The sequence below is a fragment of the Peromyscus californicus genome, unplaced genomic scaffold (genome assembly GCF_007827085.1).
Source record: "Peromyscus californicus insignis strain IS unplaced genomic scaffold, ASM782708v3 Scaffold_88__1_contigs__length_174892, whole genome shotgun sequence".
NCBI classification, from domain to species: Eukaryota; Metazoa; Chordata; class Mammalia; order Rodentia; family Cricetidae; genus Peromyscus; species Peromyscus californicus.
The window spans coordinates 45,127-63,212 of record NW_026294604.1 but is presented as its reverse complement, the minus strand read 5'-3'; the positions used below and the strand labels follow the sequence as shown (position 1 = coordinate 63,212).

Below are 18,086 nucleotides of genomic sequence, written 5' to 3'. Positions count from 1 at the left end.
CACACACACACACAGCACTAAAAACAAATAAATAAGTGTTACGAAACAAAACAAAACAAAAGACGAGTTCCTTTCAGACTTCCCTTCAGTTTGGGTTTGTTCGGTGTGTTTAAATCAGGCCCTCATGTCTCTCCTGACATGTTGTATCATACAAACTTGGTTTGCCCCAATATTGGTGATGTTATATCTTTGATCTAGTTTCTCCGTGATGACGTCACCTCACACCGTTTTTTTTTTAAATGAATCAATATTCTGTTAACGGTCTTTTGAGGCTGCATAGTTTATTTCTGATTTTTGAAGTTCATGGTCTGTTTTATAATTAATTAATTATTGCTGGTATAATTTCCTTGCAAGAAATGGAGGTATTCTAAAGAGACACCTGTTCTAAAGGGACTCTTAGTTTTGACTATCAGACTATTGAAATGATGGTTTCCCAAGAAATCAGAGTTTTCTCAGGAATTTCACATTGAGAAAAGAGAAAGGCTGAAACTTGAGCCAGGTGGTGAACACCTTCTCTCCCAGGAGGAGATAAAGACAGTACTGACTTGTCAGATCACCTTGCAGGAGAGACCAGAGACTAGAATTTAGACCAGGATGAGTCAGCCTTGACCAGAACTGCTTAGTTACACACGCCTCCTGCCCTTTCAACCTAAATCTCGTGTCAGGAACCCACAGGCAGACTTTTAGGAAGGGCGTTGAGTTCCACCTGATCCCTTTATTTGATGCTCTTCTTTCGTGGTCATGTTGAAAACAGTAAATGAATCTCCTTTCTTTGTTTCCACTGACACTGGTTTATTTAATTGTTTGGTTGAGGATGGGAGGGGTAGGGAGAGCCTGGCTTGTCAGAGTTGCGAGAGCCCAGACTCTGATCTTAAAGATTCCAGAAACTATTTTGATTCCAGGAGGCTATTTTTGCACAAGTATATAATCCACTTTGAACATATTCTAATCCCATTTTGCACTCTCTACCTTTTCTACCCTCCACTATCTCCTGGTTATTCTTGTTTCTCTAGACCCATTTTTTTTTCTGCCTTTTTGTCATCTGGACACATGATCTCATGCTTCTGAATAAAACCTTCTCGCTTTATTTCAGTTTTGACTAGTATTTTTCCTTGCCATTTTAGTGTAAAAACTTAAGATTTAGATTTATAAACCAGGAATTACGGGTTCTTTACTGACAAGTAACTTGCTTGCCACAGGATCAAGTGATGGCATCCATCTTTGAACTTAGGACACAGAATTAAGAAAAAGCTGTGTCTTTTTTTCCTTAACAGGATGTTTCTAGTTGATTGTGACTTTGACACTTTTCTCTGGTTTTAGACTCACCATTAATAACTTGTGCCCAGGTGGTCTGTTACAGCATCTGCCTTTGTTTCATGTAGTGCTGTGCAGTAGTTTTATCTTCTTCCTCACACAGGGTGTGGCTCTAACTGGTTACCTTACATGCGGAGTCCACCAGTTGCCACCAGTCAGGTGTTGCACAACTGAAATTACGATTCAGCCCTTGTCTGACATGAATCACTGTTGTTGAATTCAGCCTAGGAGAATCCATTTGAGAGTCTAAAGCCTTGACAATTCACAATGTGCTCAACTTGAGCTTTCTGGTGATTGCTTCTTCCGAAGTGGACTAAGGTCTTGTTCCAAGCACATACCAGACACTGCCCTCTACCACAGGTGCACATTGTAGGGACAGTGTTCTCCTCATGTGTGCCCGTGAACGCAGACATGAGGAACTGGTGTGCCCGTGGAAGCAAGGGGAAGGGTTTTTTTGTTCCCCTATATTTCTCTGGAGAACTACAGAAGAGTGGAGAAGAAATGTTGTCTGTCGGCCGGAGGGAAAGCCAAAATCTCATCGATGGAGGCAAGAGGACAGGGATGGGAGGTGAGCAGAGTACGAGAAAAAAAAGCACTAAACCAAGGAGTAAGCACTCTTTCAAGCTATGAGTAACCAGGACGAAAGCCAAGTCCTTTTCTTTGATGCAAATGGGTCTCAGTTGTGCAGGCAGTGGCAAGGAATGGACTTTGAGAGGACGCGTCAAGGCAGAATGGCATGGTGAGGCCAGTGCTGTGAGAGCACTCTGGGGTTTCCTCTGGAAGAGGGTTACTCCCTCCCCTTGATGGGAATTCTGTTGGCTCTATGATGGGCAAAGACAAATAAGTGCTTGTGTTTGTTTTGCTTGCAAGAGAAAACTAAGGGGAAATGCTGTTTAAAAGAGGGAGAAGTAGTCTGGGTACCATTTGTGTCCCCATTTTAACTCCTTCTTTCCCTCCTCTAAGCTGCAAGTGATCCTGGGGAGTGCTAGAGTGCTTAGGAAGAAGTAGGTTACCTGAAATGGGACCCAGTGCTTCAGCTACCCTGAAATCATCCTCCACCTGATATATAGTAAAACTTCAAAGTTGTATAGCTGCTTTGAGGACAACCTCCTCAAATTCCTGTAAGTAACTCCTCACCTGTGCTCCATAAGAAAGCCCAATACTCTAATTGGTTTGCTAAGTTAGACTTTGGGGGGAATTGTACTTGGTCTGTCTTCAGGGCCCTATTGATATCTGTCAGGCAGTGTTTTGAGTGGGGACACCACATGTAAGTGGATCTGTCTCTTATCCTTGGTTGGAATCCAGCAATCAGAAAGAAATGTCTTTGGTAATGTTAGCAATTCCATCCAGGCCAGAGGAGAGAAATACCAGAGATGTTTAGGGGCACTTGCTTGTGCTCTGGCTTCTTGTTACCTTTCTTCTCCATTTAAGAGGAAACCTAAAGGAACACAATACTCTGAAAGCCAAATGTGAGGGTTTAGTGAAATTCGCGTCCAGATGCCTGGGATGGAGAGGCACATGAATACCCTGTAGGTGGGGTAATTGGACTGACTAGCTCATCGCTCTACATTATTTAAACCCTTATTTAACCTCTAGGTACTCTCAGTGGCAATCCATCTTTGGAACTTGCTCCTGAAATGCAGGAGCTCTGCTTATGTCCTTTCTCTTACCTCTCACCTAGAAACCTATAATAAATGCTTTAGAAAACTTACCCTCCTGTTATCTGTAAAAGTCATTCTCCAAGCTCATGAGACAAAGGACCCAGAAGCCACTTGATGAGGGTGGCTTTGATGGTCTTTGATCATCCTGGACCATAGTTCACTGTGCTCCCAAGTTTAAAAAAAAATGTATATTTTTCTGGGTTGAATAGACTTTGCCTGCATCTTTCCAGGTAGTTAGCACAGTGTGTATCCAGTGAGACCTTGCTTTAAAAATAGAGAAAAAGAAGAAAGGCAGGAATTCTAGAGGACTTCATTAGGCCTACCCATAGCCACGAGGCCACAAAGACTTCTCAGAGGTTTTGTTTCTTTCCAGGACATTTCCTCCAAAATTCTGATGATATTGCCCTATGCATAAGAACTCTGTTATTAACTGGACTGCGGTGTTGGCTCTTTTTGGCAGCTATTATTCAACCAGAAGGTGTATCTTTATTTAATAAATTCAAGAAAGTGCTAGCTAAACAGATTTCTTCCATGAAAGGTTTCTTAACACCCTTACCATGCAAATGTACAAGGTGGCTCTGTGGCAGACAAACATTGTTCTTTTCACCAGAAGTCTACTAATATTTCTTTTTCCTACCTCTGTCTCCTCCATCCTTTAATCTAAAATATCTGTGGAAACTAGTACATTCAGTATCACAACAAACAGATGAATTGTCAAAAATGAAGGTAACATTATTTGACTGGTGGTGAAATGATTCCAGCACGCCATATTCAATGAAAACAATCTTTATCAAACACATGACTTAGGAAGGAAGCAGATCTAAATGATTGGGGTGGTGATGTGGAGAACATAGTAACTGGGTGGCAGGAGAGGATGCAGTTATTCACTGACATTTTTCCCCTTGGGAAATTAAGATCACCTTGTAGACTACTGGGGAACTAAGGTAATACAACAAAACAAAACAAAACAAAACATGCTAAAACCAAAACCTGAATCCTGAGACAAAGCTGTTTTTCACTTTCTTTGTGGCAGAGTTTGGTGAACACAGGTTCTTTGGTGGTGCATGGGTGTGGCCATGTGATCCTGTCTTCCCTTTACAGAGTGGTTGGCATGAGCTCTAAGCAGGGCCTGAGGACTGCATTGCGTGCTTACTCACAGTTGTGCCTTGGCGGTGATCTAAGGGGCTTCTCTTTGCTACACCGCTCTGTTTTGACTCCCAAGAAAGAGCCAGTGTGAAGTGGAGAGCTGCTACTGTTTCAAACTACACTTCAAAGGCAGGAGTCCGGAGTCAGAAGCGCCTGGCAGGCCCACTTTCCCCTATCAGGCCATTTTGAAGGTTTGCAACTGTGAACGTTGTCCTGGGAAGCTGGACACATGGCTTTCCTTTGAACTCATGCTTCCAGGAGAAGTGGAACTTTGAAAAGGAATTGTGTTGCTGGGACCTGGCTGGTTTGCTGAGATGACCAAAGGGTGAGAGAGGATCAGGCCATGAAAGCACGCTGTGCCTGCTGGGAATGTTCAGGGAAAATCAGAATGAGAAGGGTGCAGCCTCATTTCCTTAGCACTAGTCAGGAAGAGTGCGAATTATGATCTGGTTAAGAGGTTAAATTTTACTTTGGTAAAAGAATAATGGAAAACCCTGTGGAGAACTTGAATTTCCCTCTAGTGACTGTGTTTTTACCCTTTCTTTCTTAGTAGTTTCCCAACAGGGTCAAAGCTGGTGGGATTACTTTGATGATGGCAGTGCTAATTCAGCACCCACCCTTGGTTAGATCTCTCCCACGTGGACCTTCTAGTCCTAACGCTTGATCAGTTGTGTTGGCATTGAAGAGATCAAGCTGGTGTCACCTTAGCATTGTGATTGCTTTGTGCCAAGTGTAGTTAAAAGGAAGTCCAAAAGAACATTCTGTCATCCCTCTGGAGAGCCAAGAAACTCTCTTTTCTCTACCCGACACAGGACACAGTATACAAGCAACTATTATGTTGGCAGGAGAAGGTCAGCTTTGATAGAGGTTTGTATAACACAGCTTGCTCATATTTTTTTTTTTCATTAGATTAGCTTCAAACTGAAACTTTCTAAAAGATTCGTTTTTATTATTTTTATTTGTGTGTGCGTGTATGTGTGTGTGTGTGTGTGTGTGTGTGTGTGTGTGTGTGAGCACACACATGGGTGAGTGCATGTGTGAAAGCTACATGTGTGCTGGTGCAGGGGCTTACAGAGTCCAGAAGAAGGAACTGGATCTCTTGGAGATGGAGGTACAGGTCATTGTGAGTCTGGAAGCTGATCTTGGATGCTCTGGAAGTACAGCAAGTATTCTCAGCTGCTGAGTCATTTCTTCAGCCCTACTCCACCCCCCGGGAACCTCCTACAAGTTATTGCCCTTAAAAATACAAAGGCCATTTGTTGTGTGTGGTGGTATTGTGTTCCCCAAAATATTGTGCACCCTAATAAACTTATCTGGAGTCAGAGACCGAACAGCCACAATATTAAACATAGAAGTTAGGCAGTGGTAGCACACTCCTTTAATCCTAGCATTCCAGAGGCAGAAATCCATGTGTTCAAGGATACAACGAAGCATGGTGACTCACACCTTTAATCCCAGAAGTGAGCCTTTAATCCCAGGGAGTGATGGTAGAAGACAGAAAGATATATAAGGTGTGAAGACCAGAAACTAGCAGCATTTGCCTGGTTAAGCTTTCAGGCTGTGAGTAGCAGTTTAGCTGAGATTCATTCTGGATGAGGACTCAGAGGCATCCAGTCTGAGGAAACAGGATCAGCTGAGGAACTGGTGAGGTGAGGTGGCTGTGGCCTGTTCTGTCTCTCTGATCTTCCAGCGTACACCCCAATACCTGGCTCAGGTTTGATTTTATTAATAAGAACTTTTTCAGATTCCTGTTACAGTTGTGTCTTACTATTTATCACTCTGTTAAAATGGCATATACATCTATCAGACTTACCTGCTTGAAAGCCACCTTAAATATGACAATTAAACTATTAACCCCATAGAAAACTTTGATACCAATTGTGAGTTTTATTTATAGTCAAAGTAAAACAAAAGTTTTGTTTGTTTGCTCCCTTATCATACCCTTGTTTCATAGTTGAGGGAACTAGATACATATAGGGACTTAATGCTAACCTAAGTCTATAGGGTCCTAAAGCCTGTGTATGTTCATGACCCTTTTAGCATGTAAGCAATTACCTACAGAGCTGCATGCCAGGATAAATCTTCATGTACAGGGAACACATTCATTAACTAAAAGTTTCAACACATGTACATGGATGTTGGTATGACCTAAGAGAGGTGGGAGAAAGCTCTGCTCCCATTTGTGTGTGGGATGATGAGTGGCCTGATGTGGGCATTAATATTAGACTGGAGTTGAATATAAGCTTTCACACTTATTAGTTGTTTTATTGTGGTGTTTTGTTAGTACAGGGTCTCCCATGAAGCCCAGATTGGATTGGAACTTGTGATTCTCTTGTCTTAGCCTTCCCAGTAATGAGATTATGGGTGTGTATTGTCAAGCCAACCTACTCATTAGGTTTTGAGTTAAGATAAACAGTTTAACTCTGCAAAGATATTTCTTCATTTCAAATATAAAAGATATAGATTCTTATCTCAGAGAGTGTTGGAATAATTACAACATATTTCAAAGGGCATCATATTCATCACAAGAACTAATATCTTTCTGTGTTTGCTTTGGCTACAAGGAATCTCAGAATGAATTTGATTGTTATGTTTAACAGTGGTGTAGGTGCATGGTAGGTACTTGATGTCAACATTATGAGTTATATAAGTGCAGTTAGGTGTCAGGTTTCTCAAGTTTCCACTGATGTAGAAGTTAATGGTCAATTAGAAATTAATAGGTAAAGGAGAGTGGGTGGTGAGGTAATGGTTAGTGGTACAAAAGTATGGTGAACTAAATTAATTGTTACTGAGACAATACACTGAGAATTCTTCAGTTATTTTGTTTTCTCTCTTTTTTTGTGAAAGGTTTTGTGAATAAATTTGACTGGGTGCCTGGAGACAGCTGAAAAATCACTATTATTATTATTATTATTTTACCTCTTGACAATTATAATAATAACTTTCTCTTCTTTGGGAATATGTGGTCTCTAAATGATAAACCTTGGCAGCCTAAAGTATTGATCAGCCCCTGTGCTGGTTCGTTTTTTTGTCAGTCGGACACAACTTGGGTCATCTGACAAGAGGGAACCTCAATCTGGAAGATGTCATTGAACATTTCTTGATTTCTGATTGACATGGACAGGCCTAGCAAACCGGTGACAGTGGCAGGTGGCCACTGAGTTATATAAGAAAAAAAGCCTGAGAAGGTCGTTAGGACACAGTAAGCGCCATTCCTCCATGGTCCTGCTTCAGTTCCACCTCCCAGTTTCTGCTCTGGCTTCCACCAGTAATGTATGTGCTCAGGATGTGTAAGCCAAAGAAACCCTCTCCTCTCCAAGCTGTATTAGGTCATGATGTTTTGTCTCAGCTATAGAAAGCAAACAAGACAGACCCTTAGAGTTTACTTCCACTGACTATGAATTAAGTCTTTCCTTTCCCCACCTCACTGGCAGCGTTTGTTGTTATTTGTTGTGTAGAGGGCAGCCATTCTGATTGTCTTGAGATGGAATCTCAAAGTAGTTTTTATTTGCCTCTCTCAACAAATATTCATTGTTCATTCGTTATTTCTTCTTTTGAGAACTCTCTGTTAAGTTCCTCAGTCCTTTTTTTATTTTTTTAAATAAAGCTGTTTGTTTTCTGCTGGTTAGGCAGTTAATTGAGTTTGTTGTATAGGATAGTTATTAACCTTTGTCAGTTTTATAGCTGGCAAGCATTTTCTCCCATTCTACAGGCTACCTCTTCACTCAGTTTGTATTCTGCTGTAAGTATTCTTTTTTACCTCACAATGTCTGTTTGTTGATTGTTGACCTTATTTCCTGAGCAACTACAGTCTTATTCAGAAAGTTCTTGTCTGTACTGTAGCTTGTAGTGTATGCTGTACTTTTTCCTCTAGAAGTTTCAGACTTTGTAGTCTTATGTTGAGTTCCTGGATCCATAGGAGTTGGCTTTTCTTCAGGGTGAGAGGTAAGGATCAAGTTTTTTTTTTTTCTACATGTAAACGCCTGCTTTTCACAGCACCATTTGTTAAAGAGCTGACTTCTTTCCAGTGTATATTTTTAACAGCATTGTTAGAAATCAGGATGTGTGGCTGCAGGAGTTGATATTTGAATCTTCTGAATATGTTTACCTATGTGTCTGTTTTGTATTTAATATCATTCTGGTTTTTCTATGGCTCTGTAATAGAACTTGAAATCAGTTATTGTGATATGTTCAGGATTGCTTGGGATATTTGTGTTCAAGTAAGTTTTAACATATATTATCTAACATCATGCATATTATACACACATATATAATGTTTAAGAAGGTTTTTTTTTTTTAATGGGGATTGCATTGAAATCTGTAGACTACTTTTGGTAAGTCAGCCTTTTTATTTTCAGTATTGTTTCTTCTCCTCCTGGAGCATGGGGGCATTTTCCATCTTCTGGTGTCGTATTCAGTTTCTCTCTTGAGTACTGTAAGGTTTTATAGAGGTCTTTCAATTCCTTGATTAAATTTATTTCCTTTTTTGTTTGTTCTTTCGGCAGTTGTAAACAGTCATGAATGGGACTATTTCCTTAAATTCTTCCTCAGAATGTTTGTTATTTGTATGTAGAAAGGCTACTGAGATTTGTATGTTAATTTTGTATCTCGCCATTTTGCCGATAGTGCTTATCTGTTTTAAGAGTTCTCTGGTTGAGTCTGTTGGCTCTGCTATGCCTAGAAACAAATCACCTACCAATAAGGATATTTTGCCCTCTTCTTTTCCAGTCTGTCTCCCCTTCCTTGCATCTTTTGTCATGTAGTATGTTTTCCAGTACTATCTTGAGTAAGAGTGGCAAAAGCCAATACCTTCTCTTGTTCCTGCTTTTAATGGAAATAATTTGAGTTTTTCCCAATTTAGTATAGTTTTGCCGAAACGATTGTTGTGTGTATTTCCTAAGGCTTTTTCTTACATACATATGTATGTGTGTGTTTACATGCATGTGGATACACAAGTGTGTTGCATGTGTATGCATATATATGTGTGTGGTTACATGCTTACGGATGCACAGATGTATGTACGTGTATGCATATGTATGTGGAGGCCGGAGATTAATGTTGAATTTCTTCCTTAATTTTTCTCCACTTTATTTGCTGGAGCAGAGTTTCTCACTGAACCTGGAGCTTGGCAATTTAGCTGGGCTGGTGAACCAGCCAGTGCCAGTTTCCTCCTTTCTCTGCCTGCTGAGCGCTGAGGTGACAGGTGAGCTGGTATTCCTGATACATACGTGCCATGGAGACCTGAACTCTGTTCCTCATACATGTGTGGTAAGTACTCATACTTTGAACAATCCTCTAGCCCCACCTCCAGTACCTCCCCCCCCCCAGAATCTTTATCATGAGGTAATGTTAAAATTTTGCAAATGCCTTTTCTACATCTGTTGGGATGATCATGTGACTTATGTCCTTAAGCCATTCATGTGACGTATTACATTTACTGATATGTGTATGTTGAAATCATCCCTGTAGCTCTAGAATGGAGGTCAGAAAATGTGTTGTGTTGGGGGAGAGGTTATGCCTTTGTTTCAACAGGAAACAAAAAGCTATGGATTCCTTCAAAATTAATAAAGACCAGATTTGGTCAGGGAGACCTTTTGAAAATCTTGGCTGCAGACATGAAGAGAGAAACCAAGAAGAACCTCAAGACAGGTGATGTATAAGCTGATCTCTCATGGTAATAGCTCTGAGACTGGATGAGACATGATAAATCTTGTTAGCTACAGGGCCCACATGACTTATTACTACATGGCATCCTTCACATGACATGGATGGAGATTTATATTACAGTTTGGTTATAGAGTCCCAACAGACTTATAAAGTTAGTAGGTGTATTTTACCTGCTCAAACATAGAAAAGAGAATGTCCTTTAGCTAATTTGCGCATACCACAATTTCATACTTGGGCTAATGCAGATTTATATGTTACCTTTAAAAGTTTGTGTGTTTTCAGAAAAAAAGACCAGACACCAATGAAGACAAGTAGCCCAGGTGATTCAGCCTCTCAGAATGTCTCTGTTTCAGTCTCCTCAGAAGTCTGCATCTAGAACATCTTCATAGCAGCTAGCTAGGATGGTCTAGTCTCACAGATTACTCTTACCAAGACTTCAGATAAGCCCTGTACTTTACTGTCACACAGAAACTGGACAAGAAATGATACAGTTAGTTCTCCCAGGACTTGATCATTATCTTAATTTCTCCAGGGTCCCCTAAAGATGATATTGCCCCCAGACAGTAGGAAGTAATTTTATGACCACAATGCCAACATTCACAAGAGGTGGGGTAGGAGGTTTTTGGTTGTTCAATGGGTTATGGATGTTTGTCATTATTTAGGAGGTTAGTTAGAAGTTGTTATTGGTCATGGTCAGGGGGAAAAATAAGCAAAGGAGGTTAGATTCACGGATTTCTTTTTGAAAAGGTAAAAAAGGGGGAATATAGGAATGATAGGATAAAAAGGGTAGATTATTGAATCTAGTTTTAAACTAAAAAGTAACTATTAACCTTGAATATTTTACATTGGTATGGATTTTTGTATACTGATACAAGTTTAAGGTTATTTTTGTTATAACATACTGTATATATGTTTCTACTCTTATTTAAGGTATTTTTGTATTTTGATATGTTTAATGTTATTTTTGTTGTAACATAATGTATATATATTTTCACTCTTTTTGTTTGTTTGTTTTTGAGACAGGGTTTCTCTGTGTAGTTTTGGTGCCTGTCCTGGATCTCGCTCTGTAGACCAGGCTGGCCTTGAACTCACAGAGATCCACCTGGCTCTGTCTCCCAAGTCTTGGGATTAAAGGTGTATGCCACCACCACATGGCCATGTTTTTACTCTTGTTTAAGGTATTGTACCTATGCAACTCATTTAAAAATATAATGTAAAATTCTAGTCCTTGAATGCTATTATTACAAACTATTTAAGATAATTAAGAAATGTAGGTTAAAACACCCTAATTGTCGTGCTAGAAACCCCATCCAACTACTGAGGGATCTGGATGCAGAGATCCATGGCTAGGCCTCGGGTGGATCTCTGGGAGTCCAATTAGTGAGAATGAGGAGGGTTTAAATGAGCGAGAATTGTTGAGACTGAGGTTGGATAAAGCACAGGGACAAATAGCCAAACAAATGGAAACACATGAACTATGAACCAATGGCTGAGGGGTCACCAACTGGATCAGGCTCTCTGAATGGGTGAGACAGTTGATTGGCTCGATCTGTTTGGGAGGCATCCAGGCAGTGGTACCAGGTCCTGTGCTCATTGCATGAGTCAGTTGTTTGAAACCTGGGGCCTATGCAGGATCGCTTGGCTTGGCCTGGGAGGAGGGGACTGGACCTACCTGGACTGAGTCTACCAGGTTGATCTCAGTCCACAGGGGAGGCTTTGCCCTGGAGGAGGTGGGAATGGGGGGTGGGCTGGGGGGAAGGTGAGGGGGGGGCGGGAGGGGGGAGAACAAGGGAATCCGTGGCTGATATGTAGCACTGAATTGTATTGCAAAATAAAAATAAAAAAATTAAAAAAAAAGAAATGCAGGTTAGTAGTTAGTCATCCACAACAGTCCAACTTTTGTTTAGTATGTTTTCAAGGTTAAACAGAGATATATTTTAGATAGACAGATGGTATTTAAACACTTCTGAGAGTTATAGAATATGGTATTTAAGAAATTTTAATAATATAAGGCTTTTCATAATAGTGAGACATGTCTGTACCTGGTAGCTCCGATTTACTTCAAAAAGGATGATGGGCATTGAAGAACCTCCATATGGAGTTTACTTTCATTGCGTCAAAAGTTAGCCACTGGGCAAAAAACTGTCCTTGCCTCAACTGCTGATAGTATGCTGTCCAAATTGGACAAGCAGGCAGGACACAAAAGAAGGTGACTACCAAACTTTGCCAAGACAAGGTAGAACAGTCCTTCAAATATTCCTGCTTCACAGAAAAGTCTGTTAGATATTCTAGGCTGAAGACAGATGTCCCAACATTGCAGAGGAGCCTTGGATGACTTTCCAGGCAGTCAAATTTCTTGCTGTTTCTATAGTTTTGGAAGTTATTTGTTCTTCACTTTCTGCTTACATAGGTAATATTATATCCTTCTTGGGTCTCTGATGGGATTGAAGACTAGATAGTTATAGTTACAATTTTCCTTATTATTAAACTCAGAAAAGAAACTCACAAAAGAGACGCAAAGTGTATAAGGTTGAGAGACATAAAAGCTTAAGTTGTTTATCTAAAAAAATGTTTTAAGGTCTAAAAAGATATTTCTAGGTTGGTAATACAAGATATGATAGAAAGTGAATTAGGTACAAAACTTTGGACTCATCAAGATAGGATAGAAAATAGAGTATTTTCTCCAAATTTACCAATGCTAATGGACTAGACATTATAAATGTAATTCTTACCTGTCCTCACCTGAAAATTGTTCTTCTTGTATGTAGCTTTACTATGTTTGAGTTAAAACCTTTCCTTTTTAATTAGACAAAAAAGGAGAAATATCGCGGGGCAATCTTTTTGTATACTACACTATAAAAATATGTCTCTGCCTAAGATGCCTTCTGATTGGTTTAATAAAGAGCCAATACCTAGGCAGGAGAGAATAGGTGGGACTTCCAGAGAGAGAGAGGACTCTAGAAAGAAGAGAAATGGACACCCTAATGAGATGCAGAGCAAGTTGGACATACAGAATGGAAGAGAGTAAACAGTCACATAGCAGAACATAGATTAATAAAAGCAGATTAATTTGAGTTATAAGAGTACTGGAACAAGCCTAAACTCAAGGCCAAGCTTTCATAATTAATAGTAAGTCTTTGTGTCATTATTTTTGGGCTAGTGGTTTAAAGATAGTCCCACAAGAAAGCTTGCTACAATAAAGTGATCTTTTTCTATTCTAACTAGTTTGGTTTGAAGTCTATTTTGTCAGACATTTAAATAGTCACCCCTGCGTGTTTCCTGGCTCCATTGGTTTGGCATTACCCTTTCACTCTAAGGTAGCATATATATTTTATGGTAAAGTGAACTTCAAGTAGAACCATCCTATGATTTAATCCACTCTGCCAGTTTGTATGATTTGATTGGGAAATTAAGACCATTTTTTTTTTTTTTTGTTCTGAGCTAATACTGAAAGGTGTATTACTTCCTGTGATTTTGTTGATACTGTAGTGTTTGGTGTTTTCCTATTCATGTCTTGCTTAATTATTTAAGTTACAGCTTATTCTTCCCTTTGGCTTTGTGGATGTATTTCTCTTCATTTTCAGCCCAAAAGTTTTCTTCAAGTGTTAATTGTACAGTTGGCTTGGTGGTCATACATTCCATGGTTTTTATCATGGATTTTTTCTTTTTTCTATTATAACAGGAAACTTTGCTTTATACAGATCTTGATGGTGCTGGCTGTTGTTTAGAAGCTAAAGTGCATCATTGCAAGCTTTCTTAGCTTTTAAGGTTTCTATTGAGAAAGCTGCTATTATTCTAATATTCCTGCTGTTACACATGACTTACTTGGTGGCTCCTTTATTGCTACTTTCTTTATACTTCCTTTGTTCTGTATATTTAGTGGTTTAATTATGATATGACAAAGGAGGGTCTTTTATGTTTGGTGTTCTACATGCCTGCTGCATCAGGATTGGTGCTTCCTTCTCTAGTTTGGGGAAAATTTTTAATGTTGTTGAAAAATTTTCTATGCTTTTGGAATGAAAATTTTCTACTTCCATGCCTATGATTCTTCAATATGATATTTTAGAGTTTCAAAACTATCTTATCTTCTTATTAATTTTATCTTTATCCTTATTTGAATGTCCATTACTCCAGCTTATCTTCAAACTCTGGAATTCTCTCTCTGTAATCCACTCTGTTGTTGAATGTTTCTATGGAGCTTTTTATTTGACTTACTGTATTTTCAGTTTCCACCATTTCCATTTGGCTTTTCTTTAATCTTTATTGAATTCCTCTTTCATAACCTTTATCTACTTCCTTATTTTATTTTGCTATTTTTTGGGTGCATGCATGTTTATGTGTGTTCTTTTGGGACTTATACAAAATTGATTTTCAAAATTTGATTTGCTTGGACTTACTTATAATAATTATTATTTTTTACTTTTTTGGGTGACATCTAATTCTCACTGGAGGCCATTACAGTGGAATTAGTAACTTTTCAATGAGTTATGTTGCTTTGTGTTTTTATGCTCCTTCTATAATTGCATTATTACTTGTGTATCGGGGTTATTTCATTCCTTAAATTAAAAACAAATCTGTATTCTCTCAGTTGAAATATTTATTCAAGCAGGCCTAGAGTCTAGATGTCTGTATAATTGAAGTGCATATGTGTAAGTACTGTGGAAATTTGAATAAGAATTGTCCGATAGGCTCATACACGTGAATGCTTGTTCCCCAGTTGGTGTAACTGGGAAAGATTAGGAGGTGCCCTTATTAAAGAAGGTGTGTTGCTGAATGCAGGCTTGGAGTTTTTAAAAGCCCATACTATTTCCAATTAGTTCTTTCTCTCTCTCTGTCTCATGCTTATAGATCAAATGTAAGTGCCTAGTTATTGCTCCAACACCATTCCTGACTGCCTGTGGCTATGCTTCCTACCATGATGGTCATGACCTCATCCTTTGAAACTCTAAGCCCCAATAAACTCTTTCTTTTATAAATTGCTTTGGTCTTATCATATCAATAGAAAAATAACTAAGATATAATCAAATTGACAACCAAAAATATCCATCACAGACAGGAACCTATGTTTCCTGATTAAGATGGAATAGCATTTCCAGAGAAGAATATTGCCTTTGAGAGAAACCACAGCTTCTGTGTATGCCTATTATGCTAAGATCATATTTATCTCCTTTCAGCAGTTGTCCCTCTCGCTTCAGTAATTGTTGAAGACTGAGTCAACAAAGAGAATATGGTATATGCCAGCTAAGATTTAAGTTACCAAGATTAAGAGTGCGAGTGAAGAAGATGTGTATAGGGACAGTTATTAGATCAAATTTGTAAAATTCTAGGTTTGAAGAATAGCTGAAAGGTAGAAATTGGAATAGAATTAAGGTCTACAGGTTTTTGAAATTGTTAACTTTATGAAGGCTATAGTTTGAAGTATAAAGATGACAATAATAGGAAGTATGAGGAAAAGAGAGGAATGAGTGTGAAGGTATATGAATTATTCATGGGAAGATTAGGAGAGAGTATGCAGTTGTAGACTGGATAGAGAAACACACAGAATAACCCTAAAATTTAACTGAGCATAATACAAGCAAAGGCAAAACTGTTATGAGATACATAAAAGCCCTGTGCCAGGAATGGCTTTCTTCTTTTGAATTTGTTGGGCAGTGAGGCTTCATAGACCCTCAAACAGTACAGACCATTGCCAATCGTCTTGGTTGCTCTCCAGAACTTGACAATAAGACCCTATTGCTGAAGACACCACATACTTGAGTCACAGACAATGTCCCGGGAATAAAGCTGGTATAGACCTGGAAACTTCAGCCCCATTGGCTATCTTTCATAGTGCTGGGGATGCTATTCATGCTATCAGAAGAGAAAATAATCATCAATCTTATCCAACTGTGAACACTGCGAGCTACAATAATGACTGGCCTGGTCAGATATGCCCACTGGTGCAATACTAGCATGAACATCAAGGGAGTAATCAGACATATTCTGATGAGATTTAAATTCTGCTATACAAAGTAAAACCCATATCTAGTATCATTATCTGGCCAACCTATTAGTAGGCAGGTGATATGCCCTAGGGGAAAACCTACCATTATTAATTTGCTAAATGGACAGAGTATTAAACTGATTCCTAATAATTTATCCTTATATCTACAAATTATATATTTCAGTCCTCATAAGAGAAGATTTTATTTGTAGTAGATAGTGATTAACATAGATGACTACAACTGGCAAAGGAGCAGAAAACAAGAGGCAACAGAATGTTCTGCCTTAAACAGAACATATATACTACATCCTCTCCTCCTAAGGCTCAGAGATCACTGCACAAGAGGACATGGAGAGAGTGTAAGAGCTAGAAATGGATAAGGAAACAGTGTTTTGCAGACCCAGCATAGGAGGTACACATATGAACTCACAGTACTTATGGCAGTGTGCATAAGACCTGTGCAAGCCCAAGCCAAACCAAATCCCTGCATGGAGAGGGTAGCTGGGCATAAAATCCAACCCCTAGTCAAGAGCGTATTAACACTTGTAAGCTGTTGGGAAAAGGAGAATCAATTTTCATTAAGAGTGTAGCCCTTGGTAAGTTGAACTCCCTACCATGGTAGGCCACACATACAAGAATATTTGGGGTGTACAAATCGGTATTGGTGGGTTATAACCCAAAACAGGATGTGATGTTGAGTGGTTGGGAAAAGGAGTTGCATCTGGTAAGAGTTGGGGGAAGGAGAATGAATGAACAAAATACATTGTATGAAATTCTCAAATAACTAATAAAGAAGAACAAAAATAGGAAACAAAATTAGAACATACCAAAAGGAGCAAAAATGAATCATAGCATACATCAATAAAAGTAAAGTATATTAAAGTACATTATATATTAAGAATTATCTCATCAGCCAGTATTTCCTCCATGGTGGGATGGGTATGAATTCTTTCTTTCCCTCTGATATTTCATGTAGCAAACTGCACTGATGGGGAAGTGAAAATTTCAATTTCAGTTCACACTTAAAGGTGGCTATAGAATGAAATTTATGGTATATTGCCCTGGTGAAATTTAAACCTGCTCCCCACAGAGAGAGTTTCTGGGATACCTGAACTGAGTAGCACAGTCAGTTTACTCTTGGTCTTCTCTTGGCTTGGCTCAGTTTTGTGCACCTCAGTGACACATGGGAAGGGCAACTGGGAGTCTTGGCTTCAACAGCAGGTGTCAGGATTCTGTCATGCAGGAGTGCAGAAGACTGGAGGTTGAAATTTATAAACGTCAATTTCATCTGTGTATCCATATGTTTCCACAGATTGTGGAAAATTTCTGCTATTATTTTATTGAAATGATTTTTATGACTTAGAAAATACCTCTTCTTACCCATGGTTTCTTAGTCTTGGTCTCTTTATCATGTCCAGCGTTCCTGGATATTGTGGTTAAGTTATTTTTTTATTTATTTTATTTATTTATTTAGACTGTATTTCCTTAACATTGTCTTCCAACACTGTCTTTTTTGTTTAATGCCTGGTTTATTGGTGGTGCCTTCAAACATGTTTTTTATTTGTTTTATTGAATTTTTCATTTTCAACAATTCTGCTTTCTTTTTTCAAGATCTGTTTCCTTACTGAATTTACCATCCCTGTTACCTGTCAGACTTTAATATTTATGAATTTAATTGCTATCCTTATTGCATTTATCTGCTTGTGTGTTTCTCATTGAAGTCATTGACTTTTGTTTTGTCTCGTTTGAGACAGGATTTCTCTGTGTAGCTTTGGAGACTTTCCTGGAACTCACTCTGTAGCCCATGCTGACCTCAAACTCACAGAGATCTGCCTGCCTCTGCCTCCCGAGTGCTGGGATTAAAGGCATGTGCCACCACCACCTGGTTGAAGACATTGATTATTTTTACCAATAGGCTTTTGAATGATTTGCCTGACATTTCAACCTTTTCACTATCTTTGGGTTTGGAAATTGAGGAGTTATGGTCATTTGGAGTTGCTTTTATGTTATGGGTTTCATGTGCTTTGTATTGTGATTTCATTGTCTGTTAGTTTGGGTATTTTTTCAGGTTTTATTTGGGGATATTTGTAGTTGGAGTTTTTTTCAGTCCCACTCAGGCCTGTAGCTGCTTAGACCCAAGTAAACACACAGAGACTTATATTACTTATAAACTGTATGGCCGTGGCAGGCTTTTTGCTATCTAGTTCTTATATCTTAAATTAACCCATTTCTATTAATCTGTAAGTTGCCACATGGCTTGAGGCTTACCGATACTTTACATCTTGCTTCTCATGGCGGCGGCAGCTAGCAGCATC

General features: G+C 39.0%; 1 long non-coding RNA gene across 4 annotated transcripts in view; it reads right to left on the bottom strand.

Moving 5' to 3' along the window:
* The window catches only part of LOC128102858 (uncharacterized), a 136,840-nt gene that overhangs the window by 111,664 nt on the left and 7,090 nt on the right, over positions 1-18,086 (bottom strand). The window contains exon 1 of one of the 4 annotated variants that reach the window (XR_008215572.1): positions 1,327-11,512. The exons of the other annotated variants lie outside the window; for them this stretch is intronic. This is a non-coding gene — a long non-coding RNA (uncharacterized LOC128102858). Of the gene's footprint in view, positions 1-1,326; positions 11,513-18,086 lie in introns of those variants that run through there. 4 annotated transcript variants of the gene reach the window in all.